The 25,084-nt window shown below is 43.2% G+C and overlaps 1 protein-coding gene across 2 annotated transcripts in view; it reads right to left on the bottom strand.

Annotated features, from left to right (window-relative positions):
• Positions 1-25,084, bottom strand: part of FER1L6 (fer-1 like family member 6) — a 164,766-nt gene that overhangs the window by 133,586 nt on the left and 6,096 nt on the right. Inside the window, exon 1 of one of the 2 annotated variants that reach the window (XM_060611265.3) lies at positions 7,094-7,174. The exons of the other annotated variant lie outside the window; for it this stretch is intronic. The gene's annotated coding sequence lies outside the window, so the exon portion shown is untranslated. Of the gene's footprint in view, positions 1-7,093; positions 7,175-25,084 lie in introns of those variants that run through there. 2 annotated transcript variants of the gene reach the window in all.

The following is a 25,084-nucleotide window of genomic DNA, read 5'->3' as shown; positions in this document are numbered from 1 at the left end:
AAATGGGGACTTTTCCCTCACATGCATCTTGCCCATCCCGCAGGATGCCAACAGGGCCCACTATTGATGCCATCTTCCAAGGGTTGGGGGAGCCTTTTTCAACCTGTGGCCACTGATGTCCTATTCCTTCTCCTCTATAGCTAAGATTGGCACATGACCGGGTTGGTCAGAACGCAAGGAAACCACAGAAATAAATATTGGCAGGCAGTATAAATAGGGCTGCTGAATTCTTTCCAGCCCCAAACTTTCTCTTGCTTGGGCCCCTATGAAAATATTCATTTTTCTTATTCCATCCTCTTTACAACCAGGCTAATTAGAGCCCTGATCTCTGTTGTCTTAAAGACAAAAGAACCAACCTCTAATTCAAAAATAGACTACAGGCAGCTTCCCTCTTGAAACAAGCAGTTCTCTCTCCCTGTGTCTCCGCATAAAGGAGTCTTCAAACTCCCTCCCTTTCCAGGCTTTCTCCTTTCCTTTACTTCCAGAACCTTCCTCTTCTCATCATACATTCTTTGATTTCATCTTGGCAGAATGGCAAGAAGATGGCATCCATCATGTGATTTTCCGCTCTTGGGTTGTGTTAAGGTCCAAGGTTCCTATTCCCGTGTGGTTTTCCCTTCTGTGGGTCCACCTTGTCGCATCTGTATTCTATTTTCTGCCCCTAACGTCAAGTGGAAGTAAGTCGCTGAGGCAGGGCTTCTTCCCTCTGTACCTGGGCGGACCACTTCATCTGATTCTCAGTAACCTATTTGAAAACTAACCTGGATTCCAATCCATACACCTTCCTCCAATCTCCAATCTAGCTTTACCATCAATAGACATGATATTTTGATCCCTATTTGATGCGTGGGCCTATGTCTCAATAGGTTTTGAACATAACAGTGAGAGAGAAGGGCTTGGTTATAACCTCGGGGATGCCACTACACTGACGTACAAGTGAGAGTCATTAACTCCATGATGGGTAAGGAAAGGACACAGGAAATGCCTTCTGAACCTCATTTTTTGGTGCCATGGACATTGAAGACAGAAGGATGGTGCTATATTAAATTAAATAACTACCTTAAATTTTTTTTTTAAAAAGGAGGCACCTGGGTGGCTCAGTCAGTTAAGTGTCCGACTTCGGCTCAGGTCATGATCTCACCATTCCCAAGTTAAAGCCCCACGTTGAGCTTTGTGCTGACAGCTCAGAGCCTGGAGCCTGTTTCAGATTCGGTGTCTCCCTCTCTCTCTGCCCCTCCCCTGCTTGTACTTTCTCACTCACTCTCTCTCTCGCTTGTACTCACTCTCTCTCTCTTTCTCTCAAAAATAAATATACATTAAAAACTTTTTTCTTAACTAAATAACTACCTTTGCTGTAGGGTCTCAAACCCTTTAGTAATGCTGATGTTTGTGGTGACACTCCAAGGGGATGACACAGCATTCAGATTTTTCTACATTAACGTGACCACACCTTTATCATAAAACATCTGATAATATCTTAAAGAACACTACGTGGAATGCCCAGAGAAAGAGAGCCCTGGCAATCTTTAGTGCTCTTTTCTCTTTTGAAACCTTTATGAGGTGAGCAGTGATTAAGTAAGAACCACTGAGGGGTGATGGGCATTAAGGGGGGCACATGTTGGGATGAGCACTGTGTGTTGTAAGTGATGAGTCACTAAATTCTACTCCTGAAACCAATATTACACTGTATGTTAACTACAATTTAAATAAAAATTAGAAAAACTGACAACCACTGAGGAAATAGCCCAGGACATCCCTTCTCTGCATCTACACTGCTCCTATTCTAGAGCAACACCTAACTGGTTTGCCTGCTTCCATTCTCTCTCCTTCCTGCAAACTAGTCTCCACTCCATAGCCACCTTCACAAAATAGAAGAGCAGAGAGCTTTCCTAAGATGACAAAGGATATCTACAAAAACCCTTAGAGTTCATATCATATCAATAGTAATATTGAGGGGTGCCTGGGTGGCTCAGTGGTTGAGTGTCCAACTCTTGATTTTGGCTCTGGTCATGATCTCACAGTTTGTGAGATCAAGTCCAGAGTCAGGCTCTGCAATGACAGCACGGAACGTGCTTGGGATTCTCTCTCTCTCTCAAAATAAATAAGACTTTTAAAAAAATAGTAAATATTGAAAGACTTCCCCTTAAGATTAAAAAAAAAAATGAGACAAGGATACTCACTAACACCCCTTCTATTCAACACCGTGCTGGAGGCACTTACCCAGTCAATAAAGTTTGATTGTTTGAGTTGCTAAGTGGATTTAGCAGGATATCTAGAAACAAGGTCAATATACAAAATCAAGTGTACTTCTTTGTACCAAAAACAAAGAATTATAAGCTAAAACCGTAAATAAAAATTATAATAGGATCAAAAATTTAAAACTTAGGAATCATTCTAAAAAACTGACCTCTATGTGGAATTGGTGACTCACTATACTATACACCTGAAACTAACAGAACAGTGTATGTTTTTTAAAAAATTAAAATAAAATTTTTTTAAAAATTTTTAATTACATAAAAATAAACATTGACCTCTACACTGGAAGTTACCAAAAATAAAATAAAATAAAATAAAATAAAATAAAATAAAATAAAATAAAATAAGGGATATTCCATGCTCATAGACTGGAAAATGCAATACTGGGAAGGTGTCAAACTTCTCCAGCTTGATTTGAAGATTATTATTTATATTATCTCCTCTTGGTGAAAATTTTCAAATTACATGTTTATGATCTGTGTGTGTTTTTTCCCTGGATGTGTCATGCTCCAACAAAATGTTTAACTTTTAAAAAGCATCAATTTGGGGGCGCCTGGGTGGCTCAGTTGGGTAAGTGTCTGACTCTTGGTTTTGGCTCAGGTCATGATCTCACAGTTTGTGAGACTGAGCCCTGCATCAGGCTCCATGCTGACAATGTGGAGCCTGCTTGGGATTCTCTCTCTCTCTCCCTCTCTCTCTCTGCCCCTCCCCTGTGCTCGCTTGCTCTCTCTGTGTCTCTCTGCCTCTCCAAATAAGTAAATGAACTTAAAAAAAAAAAAGCATTGATGTGGGGATCCCAAACCCTGGCTTTGAATATCAACTCAGTCACTTACTAATTATGTCATCTTGAGCAAATCCTTAACCTTTCTGCCCTCATTTCCTTCATCTGTAAAATGTCCCTTATAAATAAAGTAAGTTATGTCTGTCTTACAGCTGCCGTGATCAAATGAGGTAAAAGATGCAACACTCTGTTGGTAAACACTAATGTGCTGTACCCTACACATGCTAATTAAATTTAATTTAATGCAACATTCTATGAATGTCCCTTAGCTCACCAACTCAGCACCTGACACCCCCCAAAGTCTGTGATTAGCCCAAATGGCAGCTCTTCCTGAATTCATCACACTCTTGCCCATGAAACTCTTCTCCCTCCAGGCCCTCCATTGAAGGTTACTTCTCCCACGTCTACCTGCCAACACCATTTTTCCAGGCCCAGCTTAGCTACCTCCTCTTATACAATGGGCTCTCTGGTTTGGCAAGGAGGAACAAGTCACTCGGTCTTCTGAATTCCTAGCACTTTGCTCTTATCCTTATTAGAGCATTAATCACATGGCTCATAATAATTACTTGAAAAAGATCCTTCTCTTTTACCACATGCCGAGCTTTCGAAGCCAGTCACCATGTCTGGTTTATGTCTGTACCTTCAGGATCTGGCACAACGCTTGGCACAGAGCAGGGCTCAATGACTGTTGGACACATGGATGGACAGATGGACAGATAGAGCACACATACAGAAAGCTCCACAAGAATTCACTGGAAGTTCTTTGGCTGCCTTCAAAAATGTAACATATTGGAAGAAAGGAGTTCAGGCCATTCCAAGACTGTTTCCTCACAGCTAGCTGAATGCTTTTCTTCCCAGACCACACTGGGATTGAGCCAATATTTAGTTATCCATTGTACAATGTACAATTTACTCAATTCATTTTATTATCGTTATTCCAAGTGTTCTGGAACAGTCATAATAGCTACCGTCCCTTAGGCATGTAGGATAAGCCAGGCATTGGGTTAAGGTTCTACAGACGTTTTTTTCACTTAGGCATCCCAACAACCATCTGATAGACGTGTTCAATCTCCCTTACGGATGTGGAAATCGAAGCCTGGAAGGTCAAATAACCTGCCTAAGATGCCACAGCCATAAGCTGCAAGCTCACTCTGGCCTGGCAGACTCCACTCTTTGCTACCTCCCAAACGGCAGCTTTGCAAGCACCTAACTAGAGCCAAGTATTGTGCAATCCTCACTTCCCAGATGCTGCACACCACAGCTCAGAGAGGTCTGCTAACTTGCCTACAGACACACAGCCATCTGTCACCGAAGCCCAGGCTCTGCACTCTGGAGCCTCACCGTGGTGGCCCGGCTCTCTAGGAACAAGCAGAGGAGCAGCGGCAGATCCCTGTGGGCTTCCAGCGGCCCAGACTGCAGCACAGGGTGCGGGTGAGGCTCAGCAATTAGAACCCGAAGCTCACCTTGACCAGAGAGGGCTCCTAACAGTGCCCAGAAGCACTCGCGCTCACTAACTTCTTGGACCCGCGTCAGGTCAGCAGGGCAGGAGGTACAGCGACCAGCCAGTCTTGGGAAGAGAGAAGCTTCTCTCTGGAACGCAGCGGCCCAGGGGAATGGGTATCAGGCACAAGGCTGACCCATTGCAAGGGGCAGGTGCCTCCCAGGAAATGACTTTCCACCTGTGTGTGTGGCTGCCGGCAGTTCCCTATCTCTGAACTTCTCCACGTGGCTTAGTGCCAGATCCCAAGATATCAATCAGCAAACACAGCAGCTCAGAGCAGGTCTGGAGAGGAGGGGCTACCGATGTGTTTCATTCCAAGTCAGGTAGCCCCATGTAGATCAGGGCTCAGAAGAACCCTAGCTCCAGGTGATATCGAATCCCTGGATGCTTTCCAGCCACCATCCAGCCATCCAGCCTGCCCTTCTAATCCTTCACACCATCCCCTGCTCATTTATAATACATCCCATTGTTCATTTAATAATAATTAACATTTATTAAGCACTTAACTTAGGGCTTTCACCTATTCAAGTCCCACAACAGCTCTCAGAGGTAGAAACTGTTATTGTGTTCAATGTGTGGATGGCAAAACTCAGCCACAGAGTTGGCGGTTGAACTGAAGCCACCTGACTTCAGAGCCTGTGTCCTCAGGCCCTCTGGCCTGCGGTCTCTGCTCTGTGGCATTTCATTGGGACTTGTGTCCTGCTCCTATTTCAAAGAGGGCAAGTTTATAAAAATGAAGAAAACAAAAAGAAGAAATTTTCATGTCAAACGCCTCAGAAACTCTGCCTATAGTGTGTTGAATGGTGGCACCCCAGGGGCGCCTGGGTGGCTCAGTCGGTTGGGTGGCGACTTCGGCTCAGGTCATGATCTCGCGGTCCATGAGTTCGAGCCCCGCGTCGGGCTCTGTGCTGACAGCTCAGAGCCTGGAGCCTGTTTCAGATTCTGTGTCTCCCTCTCTCTGACCCTCCCCCGCTCATGCTCTGTCTCTCTCTGTCTCAAAAAAATAAATAAACGTTAAAAAAAATTAAAAAAAAAAAAAAAGAATGGTGGCACCCCAAAAGATATATCCATGTTCTAGAAAATGTGAATATGCCCTTATTTGGAAAAAAAAAAAAAAAGAATCTTTACAGATGCAAATTAAGTTAAAGATCTCAAGAGATCATTTTGGATTATCTGAGTGGTCCCTAAATTCAATGAGTGCCCTTAGGAGAAGCAGAAAAGGAGAAGACACCCGGAGGAGGCCATGTGGAAACAGAGGCAGAGATTGGAACGATATGGACACAGGTCAAGGAACACTGGAGCCACCAGAAGCTGGGAGAAGCAAGGAAGGAGCCTTCCCTAGAGCCTTCAGACGGAGCACGGTCCTGTCGGCACCTTGATTTTATTTATTTTTTTAAATTTTTTAAAATGTTTATTCTTTGAGAGAGGGAGAGAGGGCATGAGCAGGGGAGGGGAAAAGGGAGGGAGAGAAAGAGAGAGAGAGAATCTGAAGCAGGCTCCAGGCTCAGAGCTGTCAGCATAGAGCCCAATGCAGGGGCTCAAACTCAGGAACCGCAAGGTCATGACCTGAGCTGAAGTCGGAGGCTTAACCGACTGGGCCACCCAGGTGCCCCCCCACCCCTTGATTTTAGACCTCTGGCCTCCAGAACCGTAAGAGGGTAAATTTCTGGGGTTTTCAGCCCCCAAGTCTGTGGTAATTTGTTATGGCAGCCCTAGGAAACTGGTACCCTGCTGTCTTGCACTTCTTGGCACCACGGAAAAGGAGAGAACGTCGGCTTCGCTGCACTGAGCGCCTCATGCAGAAGGCCGCGAGGTCAGCTCCTGTGGGCCAGGCAGTGACATAAGTGCCTCCAAGGTACAGACACCAAGGGAGGAAGGCGGTCCCCAGCGTGGGCCAGGAGGCTGGGAAGCAGGTTCTGCAGGTGAGGACTGAGCAGGTTGAATAGTAATCCACAAGGAGGCCTCATTCAAAATCCCCAGCCGACTGCTCATTGTCCCCAGAGAAATGGGCCTTGGCCCAGGGCTTCACACACAAGAGAGCGGGTCTCCTGTGCAATCCTCCTCCCGTTTTTGGATCATGGTATAGTTGATCCCAATCAGAAGTAAAGATCGTCGGAAGTCAGGGAGCCCCAGCCTCACGTGTCCCAGACGGGGAAAGCAATGACCACAAAGCTCAAGTGGCACAGCAGAATCACGCACGGTCAGAAGGGAACCTGTCTCCAGACCCCCAATTCTTGCAAAGGAACCAAACCTCCTCCTCGCATCTGATCTGTTCTTCTCAAAGGAAGAGTGTCGTGGCGACCCTTAGAGCTCAGCAGCCCTGAGCCCAAAACATCCTCCTGCTAAAGTTCACTTCCCTCCTGCTAAAATTTGGACTTAGCGCTTTGTCTGCGGAGTGATACCCTGCCCCGCCGACGTGGCCGACGTGGCTGCTGCGTCCGATTCAGACACCAGCCCGCATCGTAACGGCGGACACACCACTTGGCTGTACAGCAGTCCCCCTACAGCAAATGTTTGTTGACTGCTCACTGCAGGGAAATGCCGGATGAACAAACCTGCTGGCTCGCTCGAAGCCTCATTTCTCTGCGGCATCTCCTGCTGCCTGCGGTCCGCCCCGGCCACACCCACTTCCTTCGGCGGCGTAACCAGAATCTGCCCCGCCCTCCGGGTCTCTGCGCATGCTCCTCTCTGTGCCTGGAAGGCACACAGCTTCGCACACCTCTTTGCCAGTGTCACGCTGTCCCAGCCTCCAGGGGTCACGACATCCTTTGTCAGAGGCCTTTTCCCCAGGTCCAGCAGGTGCTGTTTCTTTTCATTGCTTATCCTAATTCGAAGTTTTATTTTTGTATGACTCCTTTTCAGTTGTGTTCACCACGATCAGACAAAAAGTTCCATTAGGGCAGGAACTCTGTCTAGCTGATTCACCGTTATCTCCCCAGCACCCAGCACATACACATGTAATTCATTCATTGGTTTGTTCCACAAACATTTATTGAACAAAATGCTGAGCTGCTGAAGGAATAGACAAAGCTACCACCCCTCAGGACAGCAGAGTCAAATAGATGAGCTACGAAATGACGGGGTCAGAAATCACCTCTGCTGCCTCACTTACCCTCTTTCCTGTGCTTGCCTCTTAACCATTTAGCTCTGGCTCATCCCCAAAGGAGGAGTTGAAAAAACTCAAAGCAGTCAATAATGTAACTGGTAAACAACTCTGGAAAATGAACTTCAGGGGAGCGATGCCATACAATTATCTAGAATGAAGTTTGGGAATTGTCTTTGCAATTCAATTAGCTTCAGAATTATTTTAGAAAAGCAAAAGAGAGAATATGTTGCCAAGTGAGAAGGCTGAGCAACGCTCCTCCAGCCCTCCCCGCTCTGGGAAGAATAGCGCCCTTCCCATGAAGCTGCTATATTGGTTACAGATACAAGTATAGATCGAATCGACGGGCATCACCCCCCACCCTCCTGCGTGCTTTGCCTTCACCATGTGGTCTCCTGCCAGAGGACATACATTGCAATGTCTACAATCATTATCCCACGTACAGCCATAGTCATGGACTGTTTCCTTGGAGAACTCACAACACTTATTATCATGATTCAACAAACATTTACTCAGTACCTACTGGATGCCCAGCACTGTAGAAGGCTTGGGAGATTCAGCACTGTGATGGCATTACAATGGGATTCTAGCAACTAATGCACTTGAAAAAGGCTATCACCTCCCCATAATACCATAATAACAATCTTCTCCATTTCTAGAATGCTTCATAGAATACAAACAGCTTTCATATGTGGCTATGTGTCACAGCAGCTATGTGAGACAGGAAGGACAGACCCCCACCCCCGCCCCCATTTAGTAGATTGACTGTTTAGGTTCCAGAAGCCTCTACTGACTTACTCAAGGTTGCAGGGCTAACAAGGGGCACAACTGGAAAATATGGCAGTCATGAAAAAGCACCACACAGATCTCCAGCTGCAGGAAACTCAGTTAACTGACGGCCCCAGCTCCCACACCTTTTAATCCACTACTATGCCACACTGAGGCCCTGCTGCCCGTGGACTACTCCCAGCTAATGACTAAGCACAGTGAGTGAACTAATTCAGGCCCTTCCTGCAAGACTAGAACTCCTCCAGTGGGTGACTTGGGCCACAAGAATCCCTATCAACCTGGAGGACACTTTCTTAGAAGATTCTCCCTTCCCAAGTTCCCCTTCCTTTCTGCCCTCTGTCACAGATGTCAGACCTGTATCACGGTCTAAAGACTCTCCTCACCTCCTCCTGCTCCTACCTTTTGATCCTTCCCAGCTGTTTCTCCAATAAATCTTGAGCAGGCCAATGCCATCTTGGAATCTGGTTTCTGGAGGACTCACCCTAAAGAACTCTAATCCAGACCTTGTCATTCACAAATGGATTCCACCAATAAAGAGATTCCATTTTAAAATACATTTGGAAAATTCTGGGGTAAACCCAGTTTCATAGGACTTCCTGGATTCAACAAGATGCTAATGTGTAATTGACTCCTCCAAAGTACAAAAGTACCACAGAATCTAGTTCCCAGATTGATTTGACAACAACAACTTTTATTTAGTTCTTCCAAATTGGAGACTGAAACATTGGTTTTTCACAGACCACAATTTGGGAAATGCTGCTAAGCCTCACTCTCCAACAAAGAAACACCTATTCTTTCCTTGGCATTGCTCAAAGGGCCTCAAAATGATGATTTGATATTTTCTTCTTTTGCTATGCTCAAATGTATGGGCCATAATATGGTGAAAAAAATGGGCAGAAAAAGCAAGTGACCCAAGCAACCCTCCAACAATGTAATCTTCCCTGGAAGAACAGGAACTTAATTATCCTTTACCTTAAAGCTTTATTCCTATTTTTAGAAAATGGTTTGATTTTGATGATTTAGAACAGGTTCATCTTCAAGAGATGGGTAAACCGAAAAGCTTTCAACCATAAGCTATGAATTCTAAATTGTCTGCAGGTTTGAATATTGAACCCTATTATTATTGTAGGCATTTCTCAGCGAATTAACATTAAAATGGTTCCATTCAGTGTCAAAAGCCAGTGATTGGACCTCAACTCCTCTTCATGATTCAACACTTGAATGAAAAGGAAACAATCCGTGACACAAATTATTCTACAGCTTTTCTGTAAAATCCCTGGCAGTGCAAAAGCTCAGCATGTTCGAAGCTTGGTGGGAAAATCAAATGCCTTTCTGTGTACCAAGGAGGCGTTCCTTGTGTAAACAGTTAGAGGAGATGCACCTGAAAGAGGAATCTAGGGTCATTTCAGGGGCAAGAGGCCTAAAAATGAGTCTATTTGGGGTTCGGTCTTCTTACACTTCACAGGTTTTCCTTTTTCTCCTTCCTTGAGAAGCCCAGTCATGAAAAGATGTTCTTGGTAAGATAGAATGGGGGAACCGATCACTCTTTTTGTCTCCCATTAGGTAATAGGCAAATACCATAGCAGGCACCTTACAAATGTGTCAGTCAGCCCTCATAATCTAGGAGGTAAGTAGGACCGTGAGCCCCATTTCTTTTTAGATGAAGAAACAGGGGATTCGAGAAGGAAAGCCACTGGCACAAGATGGTAGAGATTGCAAGTGACCTTTCTTAACACCCCTTAGAATTATGTCTGATTCTGTCATCTGTAATCTCTTGGTTCTTTTCCTCTCTCCCGTACTTCTCTGTGTATTGCAACTTTTCAACGAGACCCTTAAATTACTTTGATAGTAGAAAAACATTTTCTAAAAAGGAAAAGTGAAGCAAATTTACTAAACATTTGTTGAAAGGGCAGCTAAGGGCGCCTGGGTGGCTCAGTCACTAAGCATCCAACTTCAGCTCAGGTCATGATCTCACAGTTCATGAGTTCAAGTCGCACCTCAGGTGAGCTCAAGCCTCCCTTCAGGTGAGCCCATGCCTGGCTTCAGGTAAAAAAAAAAAACAAAAACAAAACATGAGCTCTGCTTTGGGTTAGCCCCACTTCTCTCTCCCCCCACCCTCTGCCCCTTGCTCACTTGTGCCCTCTCTCAAAAAAAAAAAAAAAAAAAATAATAATAATAATAATAATAAATAAAGGGCAAATAAATTAGACTTGTATTACTGACCAGTTGTCCGTATTAGGCCACAAGCACACACAAAAGACCAGAAATAATTCCTTTCCTAAAGTTGCTAACATTCTAGAAGGGAAAATGAAAGGCATTAACAAAGCTACATTATATATATGTACATAATACTATATATGTACTATTATAATTATTATACTAGATTGTAACTCCTTCCTATCCTTTTCCCAACTTGGGTGTGAAGAGCACTGGTGAGCTTAGGTGGTCTCTGTTCACCCTTGTGTCCACAGGATTGGAAAGACTAGGCTGAGCTTGCCTGTGACCCGCATAGGCCCCATCTCAGGGGCCAGGCCATTCCGGAACCATGTGACGTCAATCACTGGTCACTCAGCAGTCTGGGAGGTGACCTGTCATAAAAGTGATGGCTGAAAAGATTTAAATTCAAGTCAGACAGAGCTGAGATGCTGGGAGCAGGGCCAGAAGGCAGAAGCCCAAACTCACGCGGGGAAAGACAGCCTGCTGAGGCCACTAGGAGGGAGGAGCAACATGGCTTCAAAAGCTATGAGTCAACAGAAGTCACAATTTAGGGAAGGGGTAGAAAGAAATTAATTGGTGGTGATAGCAGCAGTCAAAACAGAGACAGAGTCGTGAAATCTACATGTGATCATGCAAGAAAGAATCAAAGGAAGGCTGGTGCCCTGGGGCGGGGGCGGGGGGGGGGGGGGCTGGGGACTTAGGGATAATCAGACCTCCCCTGCCAATGTAAGCCCTGAATGGCCTGCTGGTTCCTGAGCGGTGGTGCTCCCATCCCTAAGAGGAGGCCTGTACGGAGCTTTCCGCTCCTTCACGAGGCTGCCTGCTGGAATCCATTCTGCTTGTAACAACAAATAATCATAATCATAATGGCAATTATGTTAATACTCAAGTTAATACTTAAGCGTGAATGGCATGCCAGGAGCTGTAGCACTTTTATGTTCTTGTTTCATTTCATCCTCAGAACAACTCTGTAAGGTCGCTACTATTATCCCTATTTTACAGATACAGATACAGAAACAGATACAGAGAAGCCAAGGGATTTGCCCAGAATCCCCCACCCTACAGGTGGTGGAGCCAAGACGAGCCTCTGACGCCTTTGCCCTTGACTTCTACACTTCCTTGTTTTATTCTCCCATATTCAATGTATCCGTAGAACAAGCTTCCCTTACTGGGGGTAACCTGCATGTTATTTTGTTCTGTGCAGTCTCAAAGAGCCCAAATCATACTTAACACCAAAACGCACAGGGGAATCATCACCAAAAGCGGCTAAGGGACAGGTTTCTTTCTGGAAAGTACTATCATCTTCTGAAATATCCAGGAGAAACAGGGCATCTTCATGCCACTATTGCTGCACACAGTAAGAAGTGGGTGATTTCGATTCCATGTGGATAGACTGAGGGAGGACCCCCAAGCAATTATCATCACGACCAAGTGACAGAAAGCTCCTGGAGATGGAGACAGGATACAGTTCACTTTTCTTGCCCTCAGCATCCCGTCCAGTGTGTGTATCCAATTAATAATATACAGCGCACATGCACTCACAAAAATTTTAAATGCAGAATGTACACGGGAGAAAACTTAGCGATTCAGCCCAACACCTTCCCTCTGGAGGAAAACTGAGGGCCAGATCAGACCCCCCCGCCGGCACACAGGTCAAACATGGGTCAAACTCAGAGTGGAACCCAAGATCTCTGCCTGTCAGTCATCTAGCACTCCTTCTGCCTTAGCATGTGGCCTTTCTTCTTGAATGAAACAGTGGTGTTGTTTTTTGGTGGTTTTTTTTAATGATATTTGGACTAGATTATTTCTTGGTTCAGTCAATTAGGATAGAGTGAACATTATCGAATGTTCTTTGGTAGTTAGGAATCTTGCACCGGGGCCATTATTTCAACAAGCAACAGGCAGATATAAGAAAAGGTAAGAGAGTGAGCTGGAGCTAACTTGATCTGGGTTACAATAAACATAAGCTCCCATCAGTTGTCAGTGGCTCCCTGCAGAAGTGGTTCAGAAGGTTTTAAAGCTGTGGCAGATTACCTATGTCTGTAACGGGCAAGGTAGAGAAGAGTGTTGTGTGTTTAATGGCTCAACTCCTGAACATCCTCCGGAAGTTGACTTTTTAAAGCTTGAATTCTACATATCTGTTTTATTAATAGGAAGACCAGAAAATGCTGGGTGGTTGGGTCCAAGTGGATGAGAGGTCCCAGTACTCTTATTTTGCCTTAGAAAATTCACTGCTGTTTATTTAAAAGGTCAGCCTGCAACCATCTTTTATCTAAAAATATCAATGCTCTTTCCAAACGCGGAGGGCAAACATCTTAATTAACTCAGTAAATAATACTGAAGGACCTGGAAAATCTCTGGTGAAAAAGTAGGGCAACGCACTGTGGGATAGAAATCAGCTGCTGTTCATATCTTCCCCAGGATCTGGCCTTCTCATTGAACTTGCCCTGTAAGAAGTGTGGGCTATTTTCTGGGGTTCTGTGCTTACAACAACTGGGCAGGTGCAGAGCAATTTTAAAGCATGTGGACAGTTTACTGGGGACATCCCATAATAACATTTTTCCTATTGCAATATCAGGTTTCCGTGGCCACCTCTGACCAAGAGGTTACTTTCTTTCCCATCCTAAATCACAGGTATATTTATTTCTTTTCACATACTCATCTGGCATTGCACAATTGTTTGAGAGACATCTGCCAAGTGAAATGCAAACTATCTAGAAGTCCCTGACCCTAAGTGTCTCTGCTTGGGAGGATCATTTTCACATTTGACTTTTTTTTTTCCTTGCATCAACCAGTTTGGGAGATTTTTAACCTCATCATCTTCTCCATTTTCCTTGTATCGGCCCCTTTTCTGAGCATCCTCGTCTCTACGGATGAGAGGGCAGATGAAATTTAAATGGATGCAAAGCAAACATAATTTCACAACTGGTTTGATGCTCTCATATTGTTCATGAAGCAAGACTGAAAACTACTTGTGGTTTTAATTACCATGTGCTTTGGGTCATCCATTACCATGGAAACACTTGAGCAGTGCTGACCAGGCATTCATGAGATTACATTCGGCTGAGCCCATGGGCCTGCCCATCACCAGCAGGGTCTGTACCCAGCAGCCTCTCACAGACAAGTGACTTTGCCACAACCCATTTCTGGGGCTTCAATGATTAGGAAGACTACTCTAGAACCTGCTGTGTTTTGTCAAAGCTCAGGGCTGTATTCGCTAGTGAGGAAGCTGGGCATTGATTTTCACCTTCCTGTTTTTTCTAACATTTTAATCATAAGAGGTTAAATAGGCAGTTCAATTGCTCTCTTTTTTTATTATTTTATTATTTTTTTAATGTTTATTTATTTTTTACAGAGAGAGAGAGAGAGAGAGAGAGAGAGCGAGCATGAGTGGGGGAGGGGCAGAGAGAGAGGGAGACACAGAATCTGAAACAGGTTCCAGGCCCTGAGCTGTCAGCACAGAGCCCTATGCGGGGCTCAAACCCACGGACAGTGAGATCATGACCTGAGCTGAAGTCGGACGCTCAACCGACTGAGCCACCCAGGAGCCCCTCAGTTTCTCTCTTATGATAAACCTGGAACAAATTACTATGCCAGAAAGAAAGAAAGTGCTCAAAAGCTCATGGGGACGTGTAAAAAGGACACAGGAGCCGATGTGAAGGGGCTCCCTCTGGCAAAATATGGGGCAATTTGAATATCAAAATAAATAACACAGGGATGGATTATGATTCATTAAATAACCTATAAACTGATACTGATGCTAAAGAGGGGGAGGGGGTTAGAAGAGAAAAGCAGGTGAGAAATCTCTTTTTATACATAAAGGTAATAATAGAAAAAAAAAGATCGTAAATCACCATTTTGCAATCCCTACAGCAATCATTAATTAGGTAAGAATCTCCATGGAGCTAAAACCATTGGATGAAAGGCTGTTGGGAAGAATCTGGTGGACACCACTTAACCAAATAATCGCACTTACCAACAATAATGAGTCAATGGATATCACGTGCCTTCCCTAGTAATGCACTGAGGGCACATTATCTGTTTGCTCCTCTGAAAAAAGAAAGTTCAGCCTGCATCTGATCATGAAGAAGTAATCAAACAAGTATAAGTTGAGAAAAATATGCAAAATAATGGGTCTTTAGGAACATCAATTTCATAAGACAAAACCAAAAGGTCAGGAAACCACCCTATATTAAAGGAGCCTGGAAACATGACTAAGTACAATGTGTGAGACTCCCTGTCTGGATTCTGGGTCCCCCAAACAATTCTTTCAAGGGTTTTAAAGGGCACTTTTGGGACCACTGGAGAAATCTGAACTGGTACCATGTTGGACAATAGTATTACAGCCATAATATCAGTAGTACTGTATCAATTTCCTGAGTGTAGTGGTTGTATGGTAGTTAAGAGAATACCTTTGATCTTGGGACATGATGATGATCAAATACTTGATGGTTATGTATCATGATGCCTATGACTAACTCCCAAATGTTTCCAGGGGAAAAAAGGCAAAAACAACAACAATCAAAAAACAAAGATATGGAGAAAGATATGCCAAAGATGGCAAGGTGTTAATTACCCTCTCAAGGTAAAAGCGTCCGTGTTTGTTACATTGTTGTTGAAACTCATCTGTAGATTTCAAGTTTTTCCAAATAAAAATTCACAGGAAAAAAAACTACAAGAAAGATGAGTGAAGAAAGCAGTTACACTTGGACAAGATTGAGAGAAAGGAAGGCCGGCAGAGCACACAATGTTCTAGCTCTAGATCTGAGGGGTATTTACATGACTTCACTTTGTGATCATTTGTTGAGTTGTTATTTTGGTTTTGTGTACTTGTCCTTAGGCTGTTTATAAAAAGTTGATTTAAAAACGCTTTGTTATTCAACTATCTTCCAAATTTTATGACTGTTTTTTACCACCAAAACATTCATGCACATGCACACATACACACACACACACACACATGCACACATGTGCACACATTCACGTAAGAGCTGGGTATTGCCTACTATGTGCCAGATACTGAGTTATGTGTTAGAGAGACAGAAAGAGTGCAGACCTGGTCCCTGTGTTCTGCAAGTTCATAGGCCAGTGTGAGGCTTACACACACACACACACACACACACACACACACACACATACATATACACACGATGCAATATGTTGTAATACAGCATAACATGTCACAAGGGAGTGATCCAGTAGTCAGAATAGGACACAGAGGAGAAAGCATGCTTCTCCGAGGTCCCAGAAATTCACATTGTTTTAAAGGACTAAAGGATTTCGACAAAAGGAAAAGGTACCTTCTGCTCCAGTTTGGAATACTGCATTTACAGGATCCATCAATGGCTCTGGGGACAACCTTTGGTGATCGGCTTCAGAGGTGTCCAGAGACCTCCAAGCCAACAGTTTGGGGCAGCCAGACCTACACCTTTTGCTGAAAGATGCTCCTCCTCCCCAGGGAAAAGTAAACCTCTGACAGAGCAGGGGTAGGAGGGCCATTGGTTTAAAAACCAAGAACCTGGGTCCAGTGAAGAAATGGGCAAAAGACATGAATAGACACTTCTCCAAGGAAGACATCCAGATGGCCAACCGACACATGAAAAAAAGCTCAACATCACTCATCACCAGGGAAATACAAATCAAAACCACAATGAGATACCACCTCACGCCTGTCAGAATGGCTCACATTAACAACTCAGGCAACAACAGATGTTGGCGAGAATGTGGAGAAAGAGGATCTCTTCTGCATTGTTGGTGGCAATGCAAGCTGGTGCAGCCACTCTGGAAAACAGTATGGAGGTTCCTCAAAAAACTAAAAATAGAACTACCCTACGGCCCAGCAATTGCACTACTAGGCATTTATCCACAAGATACAGGTGTGCTGTTTCAAAGGGACACATGCACCCGTATGTTTATAGCAGCACTATCAACAATAGCCAAAGTATGGAAAGAGCCCAAATGTCCATCAATGGATGGAGAAAGAAAATGTGGTGTGTATATATATTATATATATATATATATAATATATATAATGGAGTATTACTCGGCAATCAAAAAGAATGAAATCTTGCCATTTGCAACTACATGCATGGAACTGGAGGGTATTATGCTAAGTGAAATTAGTCAGTCAGAGAAAGACAAAAACCAGATGACTTCACTCATATGAGGCCTTTAAGAGACAAAACAGATGAACATAAGGGAAGGGAAACAAAAATAATATAAAAACAGGGAGGGGGACAAAACAGAAGAGACTCATAAATATGGAGAGCAAACTGAGGGTTACTGGAGGGGTTGTGGGAAGGGGGATGGGCTAAATGGGGAAGGGGCCCTAAGGAATCTACTCCTGAAATCATTGTTTCACTCTATGCTAACTTATTTGGATGTAAATTTTAAAAAATAAAAAATAAAATTTCAAAAAAAAAAGACTTCAGCTAATGGAGGTAAAAAAGAACAAAAGCAAAAAAACAAAAACAAACAAACAAAACGAAGAACCTGGGGCTCAGAGAAGTTGAATGACTGGTGAAAACCAGGTCATAACTGGCAGAGCCAGAGCCGGAACTCAGCCATACTCTGCTTTCCTTGGTAGCTGGCTATCTGCCTCCTCCTCTAACACATCAAACTTGGGCTGTGTTCTGTTTTAGTCTGTAAACTCCCCGAGAGAAGGATTCACCCCATGGTCATCACTGTAGCATCACACTCATAAGTACAACATTTTGCAGACAATGGGTGTTTGAGGAATAGGTTTCATAGGTGCAAACCCACTGAAATTTCAGATAAAGGAACAGAAGCCCAGTGAAGCTGTAAGTTGCTCAGGGTCCTATTATACTTGCTGCAGAATCTAATTCTAAAAGTCAGTGCTCAGGGTACCTGGGTGGCTCAGTTGGTTGAGTGTCTGACTCTTGATTTTGGCTCAGGTCATGATCTCAATGTTTGTGAGATTGAGCCCTGCGTCAGGTTCTGCACTGAGAACGCAGAGCCTGCTTGGGACTTTCTCTCTGTTCCTCTCCCACTCACACACACACTCTCTCTCATAATAAGTAAATAAACATTAAAAAAAAAAAAAAAAAGCCAGTTCTCCTCTCACCTAGTCCAAACTTCCTTCCATTACACCAATGCTTTCCCACTTCAGCTATTTGAAATGCCACCTTCAGGAAATGCCAAAACCACATCTCTCTTTAATCATTGACCCTAATTTTTAAAAGTAGCTCACCAGGGGGTGCCTGGGTGGCTCAGTCGGTTAAATGTCTGACTTCAGCTCAGGTCATGATCTCGTGGTCTGTGAGTTCCAGCCCCACGTCGGGCTCTGTGCTGGCAGCTCAGAACCTGGAGCCTGCTTCCGATTCTGTTTCTCCCTCTCTCTCTGGCCCCCTGCTTGCTCTCCGTCTCTTTCTCAAATAATAAACATTTAAAAAATAAAAATAAAAAAATTAGCTCACCATTTATTAACCAAATAAATGTATAATGAAATAATACTGTGTGTTTTATTTTAAATGGTAAACTAGTAACACATGCCTTCACAGAAAGTGACTTTAAAAATAAATTGGGTGGGGGAAACACTATTGCTACACCATAGCTGTAACTGATTCTAAGTATGAGGCTTGTTCTCATTCAAAAAAGAATTGGCAAATCTTAGAGAGCTGTTAAAGATGTTTTCTCTGACAAAAGCAGAAACGGAAGATAATTTTAAAGAGAACAGATTTCTTCGTGATCCAATATTGTTTAGTGTCAATGTCCCCATGCCCCGTAAAACTATGGCTTGTGCAAACAGCAGTGTAAGTCTTGTGTCTGTTAATTGGGAAACAGTTCATTATCCACCCTACCCTTAAGTGTGCACTGTGCATACTTAATGTGTTAAATCCCTGACCTGATGAGTTCATAAAAAGCTCCAAAGAAAGATGGAGATAGTAATATCGGATAGCAAGCAATAAATTTTGTTGATGACACCACTTGAAAAGAAATTTGTGGATGGAAGGAACTTTCCCAGGCTCTGTTCGATTCCAATCTTGAAAAAGAAAAGAATATGGTCTCTGCAGCAACCCAGACAGGCCTTTGCTGTGGTGGCCTACCGCAGTGGGCTTGATAGTTGGCAGGGAGATTTGTAAGGGTTTCTTAACTTGGATAGTGCTCTAGCCTTGTAACCCACAGGGATTTATTTTCTCACAACAGCTGTGTACACAGTGAGGGAATTTCAGTGGAACCAAGAGAGGTCCAGACACAACGCATATCAGATCCTGAGTCAACACCCCTCCCCAATCTCACAAAGAGGAAGTTGCCAGGAAGGGGAGCTGATTCTTGTAAATTATTGTGTACACCCTTCTTAGGAAGAAGTCAAGGCTGGGGTAAAACTCATCTACTGACCGTGCAAAGTTTTGGTGGGGTCTTTGGTACACAAGACTCTGATTATTCAGGAGAGCAACCTCCCAGAACCTTCATTAATCCCCAGATTCACAACTGCCCATTGGCATGTCATTTCCCCCATAGAAAGTTCTAAAAGATGTGAAAAATGCAAACAGTGTCTCCAGAGCCTCAATGGGAGTGGCCACAGGGGCAAGGATGACCGAACCACAGAGGGGTGGTGGCTGGGTATCAGCCATGCTCGGCCACCAGCTGAGTGCCCCCTCCCCCATAGCAGCCTTGAGGAGAAGATTCAGTCCACACCTCCTCACAAAGGCAGATTTAGACAGGATCTCCATTCTAAGTCATTGGAGACTCCTCTCAAACAACGAGAACCAAGACTATTCAGAGCAGCATCTGTTTGTTGAGGTAAGTCTCACCATGTAGCAAGCCCTGGCCGGGGTAGTACACATGCCATTGCCTTTGTCCCAAGGCAACCTCTGACGTAAGTGATAGAGAGGGACTTCCAACCCAGGAAGCTCCTCTCGAGATTATTCATTGTGCTGTCCAGCCCAAGTCCTAAATGCCCACTCACTGTTACATTCTGCCTCTCCTCTTTCTCTGTCTTCATGGCTCCCTGCCCTCCAGAAGACATTATTTACATATGTTAATCTCTTATGGCACTGTTAAGTTGATTTAGTCATATAATAGGAATTTATTAAGTAACTTTATAGATACCAAGGACACATGAGACAAAAATAAATAAAACCAGGGAGAGAAGAGGTGTGGTTAAAAATATACAAAAGGACAACACATGAGATCCTTGTGATGGTGGAACTATTCTGTGTCTTGACAGTGGTGTTGGGTTCACCAACCAACACTGGTGATAAGACTGTAGAGGGGCGCCTGGGTGGCTCAGTTCGTTAAGCATCTGACTTCAGCTCAGGTCATGATCTCACAGTTTGTGGGTTCGAGCCCCGCATCGGGCTCTGTGCTGACAGCTTGGAGCCTGGAGGCTGCTTCTGATTCTGTGTCTCCCTCTCTCTCTGCCCCTCCCCTGCTCATGCTGTCTCTCTCTCTCAAAAATAAATAAATGTAAAAAAAAAAAAATTAAAAAAAAAAAGACTGTAGAGAACTAAATACACACACATACATATACACATTCGCGCAAGTAATACACACACATACATATACACATTCACACGAGTACAAGGAGTACAAGTAATATTTGAGAAATCTGAATAAGATCAGTGGACTGTATCAATGTCCATATCCTGGTTGTGATATTGTACTATAGTTTTGTAAACTATTACCATTGGGGGAAATTAGGTAAAAGGTACAGGAGATCTTTGTATTATTTCTTACAGCTGTGTGTTATCTACATGTCTCCATAACCTACAATGATCTCAACAAAATGTTCAATTAAAAAAGAAAGAAACCCATGTCCTCTAATAGCATAAATAACACAAGAGGCACAGACCTAATAATAGGGATGACTCAGCTGTGTACATACTGATCTTGCCCACTAGATTCTGGCGTTAAGTAGGGGTGGGGACCTTGTCTTTTGTAACACCACAACCCTAGGAAACAAATGCTCAAGTAGGTAGAGTTCCTTTTCTCGTACCCTTGCCCCCCAGTTCTCACACTTAACTATATTCTATGGCACCTGACCCTCATCTCGAGATGTACTATTGATGTGGATATTTTCCCTTCATATCATCCAACAAGGACAGCTCTCAATACCATGTTCCCAATCAACATATAAATGACAGAGGCAGCCTGGGGTAGCAGAAATGAAGGATAGTAAAGGGACTACAAGCCATAGAAAGGGGAGACCCACCTTTTTATTTACCAGTCTAACCCCTTCTTGGCTCAGGTTTCCTTTCTAGAAATGGGAAGAAATTTGAGAAATGGCAAGATTTTGATACCTGACTCTCCGAGTTGATATGAGAGTTGATATGGCAGGTAAGAAGTGGCTGGTATCCTGGAAAAATTACAGGATTCTGGAACCAGAAGAATTGAGTTCAATTCTTAGTTCTACTACTTACTGAACGGGATTGTGGATAAATCATGTAAGGTCTCCACTGTTCAGTATCTTCAGTTACAAAAAATAATTTAAAAAAAAAACCCGTTATCTTTCCTCATGTCTGTATGGAAATACTTGGAACCCCCAGAGCACCAAACAAAGATCTGCCTGGCCCTAGCTGATTCACTGTTTCCCCAATACTTTGCATGTGCATTGTGCAGAGAAGGGACTTAATAAATATGTACTGAATAAGTGAATGGAAGAATTAAATCATGGGCCTCTAGTGAAATGTATTCTTTGTTCCAACCAACATCTCAAACTAAGACCCTGGAACCTTCCAGATCTCTATCCAGGACCTCTTCATGACTCATCTTTTAACTAAGGCCACTGGTAAATTCCAGACTCATAGCCAGTCATTGCACAAGCATGAAGTCATCTTCCATTTTCCTTAGAAACAGTCTGCCTGCATATGCATCACTCTTTACAGTTTGCTGTTCTCAACAGTGAATCAGTTTAAGTAAATGATGACGACAGTAAGAATGACCTGGCAAAGAGTCTTGTTCTACCCATATCTTTCAACAGCTGGAAGGAGATACACACAAAAGAATCCTATTTCCTTGTCATTATTCTCATATCTCAGCTGCATCAATGAAATTTAATTGCAAATTACAGAAACCCTCCCTGACTAAACAGAAAAGGAATGACAGTTTCCAGATTTGGGAAGAGGCCCAGAGAATCAAATTTGAATATGAAAAAGCAAGGAGCTATGCCCATCTCACACCACAGACGGCCCCTAGATAGACCCCATTCTGGACACAGACACTTCAGCTTATCTGCCACATCGGAAACAAGAGGGCATTGCCAGAACTTCTACAACTGCCCTCTCTGAGAAAACGGGTCTATTTGCCCTCTTCCTCATCAGGATGTCACTGATGCTTATTTGTATCACTGGCTTTCAAGCCAGAACCTCAAATGCAAGCATCTGAGTGATGCAGCCTGGTCACATGCCGGCATCCCGGCTACAAGAGAAGCTGGGAAGGCAAGTTTGTATCTTTTACTTGGAAAGAATTTACAAATGGGACAGGATGTTTAAAGATGCAGAGCAGTCAGAAAGAAAAGCAAAGTTCCAGGGTCCCCTGGGTGGCTCAGTCGGTTAAGCATCCAACTTCAGCTCAGATCATGATCTCATCGATCTTGAGTTGGAGCCCTGCATCAGGCTCTCTGCTATCAGTCCAGAGCCTCCCTGGATCATCCAGCAACCTCTCTCTCTGCTCCTCTCCCACTAGCAAGCTCGCTCTCTCTCTCTCTCTCTCAAAAAGAAAAAGAAAAAAGAAAAGAAAAATTCCATTCTACCAGCAATAAAAAGCTTCAATGAATCTCCACCAGGCTGCTGTGATAAGAGTTCATCTAAGTATCATTTTTGCACCAAAAAATTAAATACGCTTTTATTCATGTTGGAATATTCATGCTTTTGTATGCAAAAGTAAGCATGTATTAAGAATCTATCGAGAAACTATGATGAGAAAAGTTTTTTTCCAAATTTCATTACAAGGTAATTTACAAATGAACAAAATTCTTGATTCATATTCAAGTGTTGATGGAGAAATTAATACTCCTGTCTAACCCCTATCATCATTTGTAGCAATTATAGAAATAAAACCATCCATTATTCATGATACACACATTGCATCCATTTCCAAAAAGAAAAAAAATCAGTGGAAAGAAATTATCAGACAAAAACTGTGTGGGTAGAAACACAGTGATATACAGAGGTATAAGATAGTCACTAAAGTCTCACAAAGAACAAATCCTGTCAAACTAATCTAATTCATCTCTCTTACCAAGACAAGTGTGGAACATCTAGAAGAAGCAATAGATGTCATCTATTTTTATTTTGTCAGGGATTGGGAATCTGCCTTGAATAATGTGGGCTTCAATAAAGCAAGATACTATCAGTCGACCCACCCAGCTATTATCCAGAAGTACAATTTTTGAGAGAAGCATTAAAGTAAGATTTCTACTAAGACAAATGGTGCTTTCACAAAAGCTAATGTAAAGATGTTTTTAATGTAGTATGTCTGTTACAATCGAAGCCAAAAATCAATTTAACACATAAAAATTGGGTTGCCCTTTGGATATTTAAATAAAGAAGTGTGACTTTTTTTTTAAATAAGGAAGTTTTGTTTATTTTTTAAGGGTTTATTTATTTTTGAGAGAGAGCAAGCACAAGCAGGGGAGGGGTAGAGAGACAGAGGGAGACACAGAATCCGAAGCAGGCTCCAGGCTCTGAGCCGTCCGCACAGAGCCCGACGCGGGACTCGAACTCACGAACTGCGAGTTCATGACCTGAGCTGAAGTTGGATGCTTAACAGACTGAGCCACCCAGGTGCTCCCAGAAGTATGACTTCTATCAATGAATCCTTAGCACCCGAAGGTCACTTGATTCTCCCAAAGGATTAGTACAGTTTTAACTGTTCCTGAATAGTTTCACTACAGAAATAGTAGAAAGAACACTTTTTCATTAAGCCTCATATCTCACCCAACAAATAGATTCACTATTATGACTAATTTTCCCAGTCATTTCAGCCAAGCCTTTTTGCCCAAAATGAGATTGGCGTTCATGCCTCTTGAGATGACTCACCTCCATGATATAAAAGTAGGCCCCCAAGACATTCACCTTTGTCGCTGTCTGTCATTTACTGATTATCCATGACTATAGGCAAATTACAAAACTTCTCAGCTCCAGATTTCTTACCAGTCACGTGGGGAAAATATTGGTATCTATCTCATAGCATACCATGAGTATTAAAGAAATTAAGACATGTAAAGTGCTCCGAATAATGTCTGTCACATAATGTATGTTCAATAAATGCTATATATTATAACCCCAAATCTTTGGATCCCAGTGTATTACAAATTCAAAATGTTTCTGATTTTAGAAAACGAGAGAGTGCTAAATAATTTCCCATTAGAGTCTGGCCCAGCATTGCATAATCAAATGTATTAATATTTCTATAGCAAAACATATAACCGTTCCTATTAACTGGGATAAAGATAATAAGTAGCCTCATATCAGGTTCTACAACAAAAGAGTCTGTACCAAACCTAGAGAAAACTCTCAGATTTCAGAGCTGTATGGACTTAAGAATTGTGAGTACAGGATTGTGAGCCAGCTTATACTCTGTCTGTTCTGTTACCTGCAATCTCCTAGAACTCGAATTTCTGATCCATGTTTATATTGCCTTCTTAAAACCTTGACCTAATAGTTGGCAAGTCTCCCCTCCTCAACCATAACCTGAACTGACATCCCACCAGTCTAGCCCTGCTTGTGATGACCTCCCAGAGCTGGCCCCAGCTCAACATTCCCACAGTGTGCACTCTGGTCACTGTGCACCGAAGCAGGCAAAGTGAATGGACGGACTATTTCCAAAGCATATGGGCATAGCCTTTGTCCCAGAACCCAGAGAAAAGTAGGTCATCCAGGTTACTAAACATAGTACTAACCTACCTTCAGGGGAAGTCATGCAAAGAACATTTAATGAAGTCACAAGACAGATTGTCTCTAACTTGCAGAAATGTATGACTGGCATCCCAAGTCTGAGAATATTCCCAAAGCCTCCACCAGTGGTCACCCCAACACTCTACCACTTAGCTGTTGAGGTCCACTCTGGGTGTTGATTTACACCGCACTGTGTTATAAGCGTGGACTGCCATAACTTATGTGACAACGGTAAGAAGTCAGTGGGAGCTTTAACACCTTTTCTGCCACTCCCCAGTGACAGCTGAGCTGGGCCAGCCTCATGATGAATATGTGACCTATGTCATTGCACTGGGTGCCATGCTCTTAGACAAGCTGCATGCTGACTTTTTTTTTTTCTGGTTTTTCCATCTTGAAATTCTTAATCATTTTTGAACGAAGGATCCTGTATTTTCATTACAAATAATGTACCTGGTCCTGGAGCTTATGTTTCTAAGGATAGCATTCTATTATTTTCAGAGACCTCCTTCCAATGTGTTGGAAAATCAGAAAACCCTGTAGGGCAATGGCTTCCAAGGAAGAGTCGATACATTCTGGGG

Source organism: Panthera onca, chromosome F2 (genome assembly GCF_046562875.1).
Source record: "Panthera onca isolate mPanOnc1 chromosome F2, mPanOnc1 haplotype 2, whole genome shotgun sequence".
In the NCBI taxonomy this organism is placed as follows: domain Eukaryota; kingdom Metazoa; phylum Chordata; class Mammalia; order Carnivora; family Felidae; genus Panthera; species Panthera onca.
Note: the sequence above shows the minus strand (reverse complement) of the source record. Positions and strands in the feature narration are given on the sequence as shown.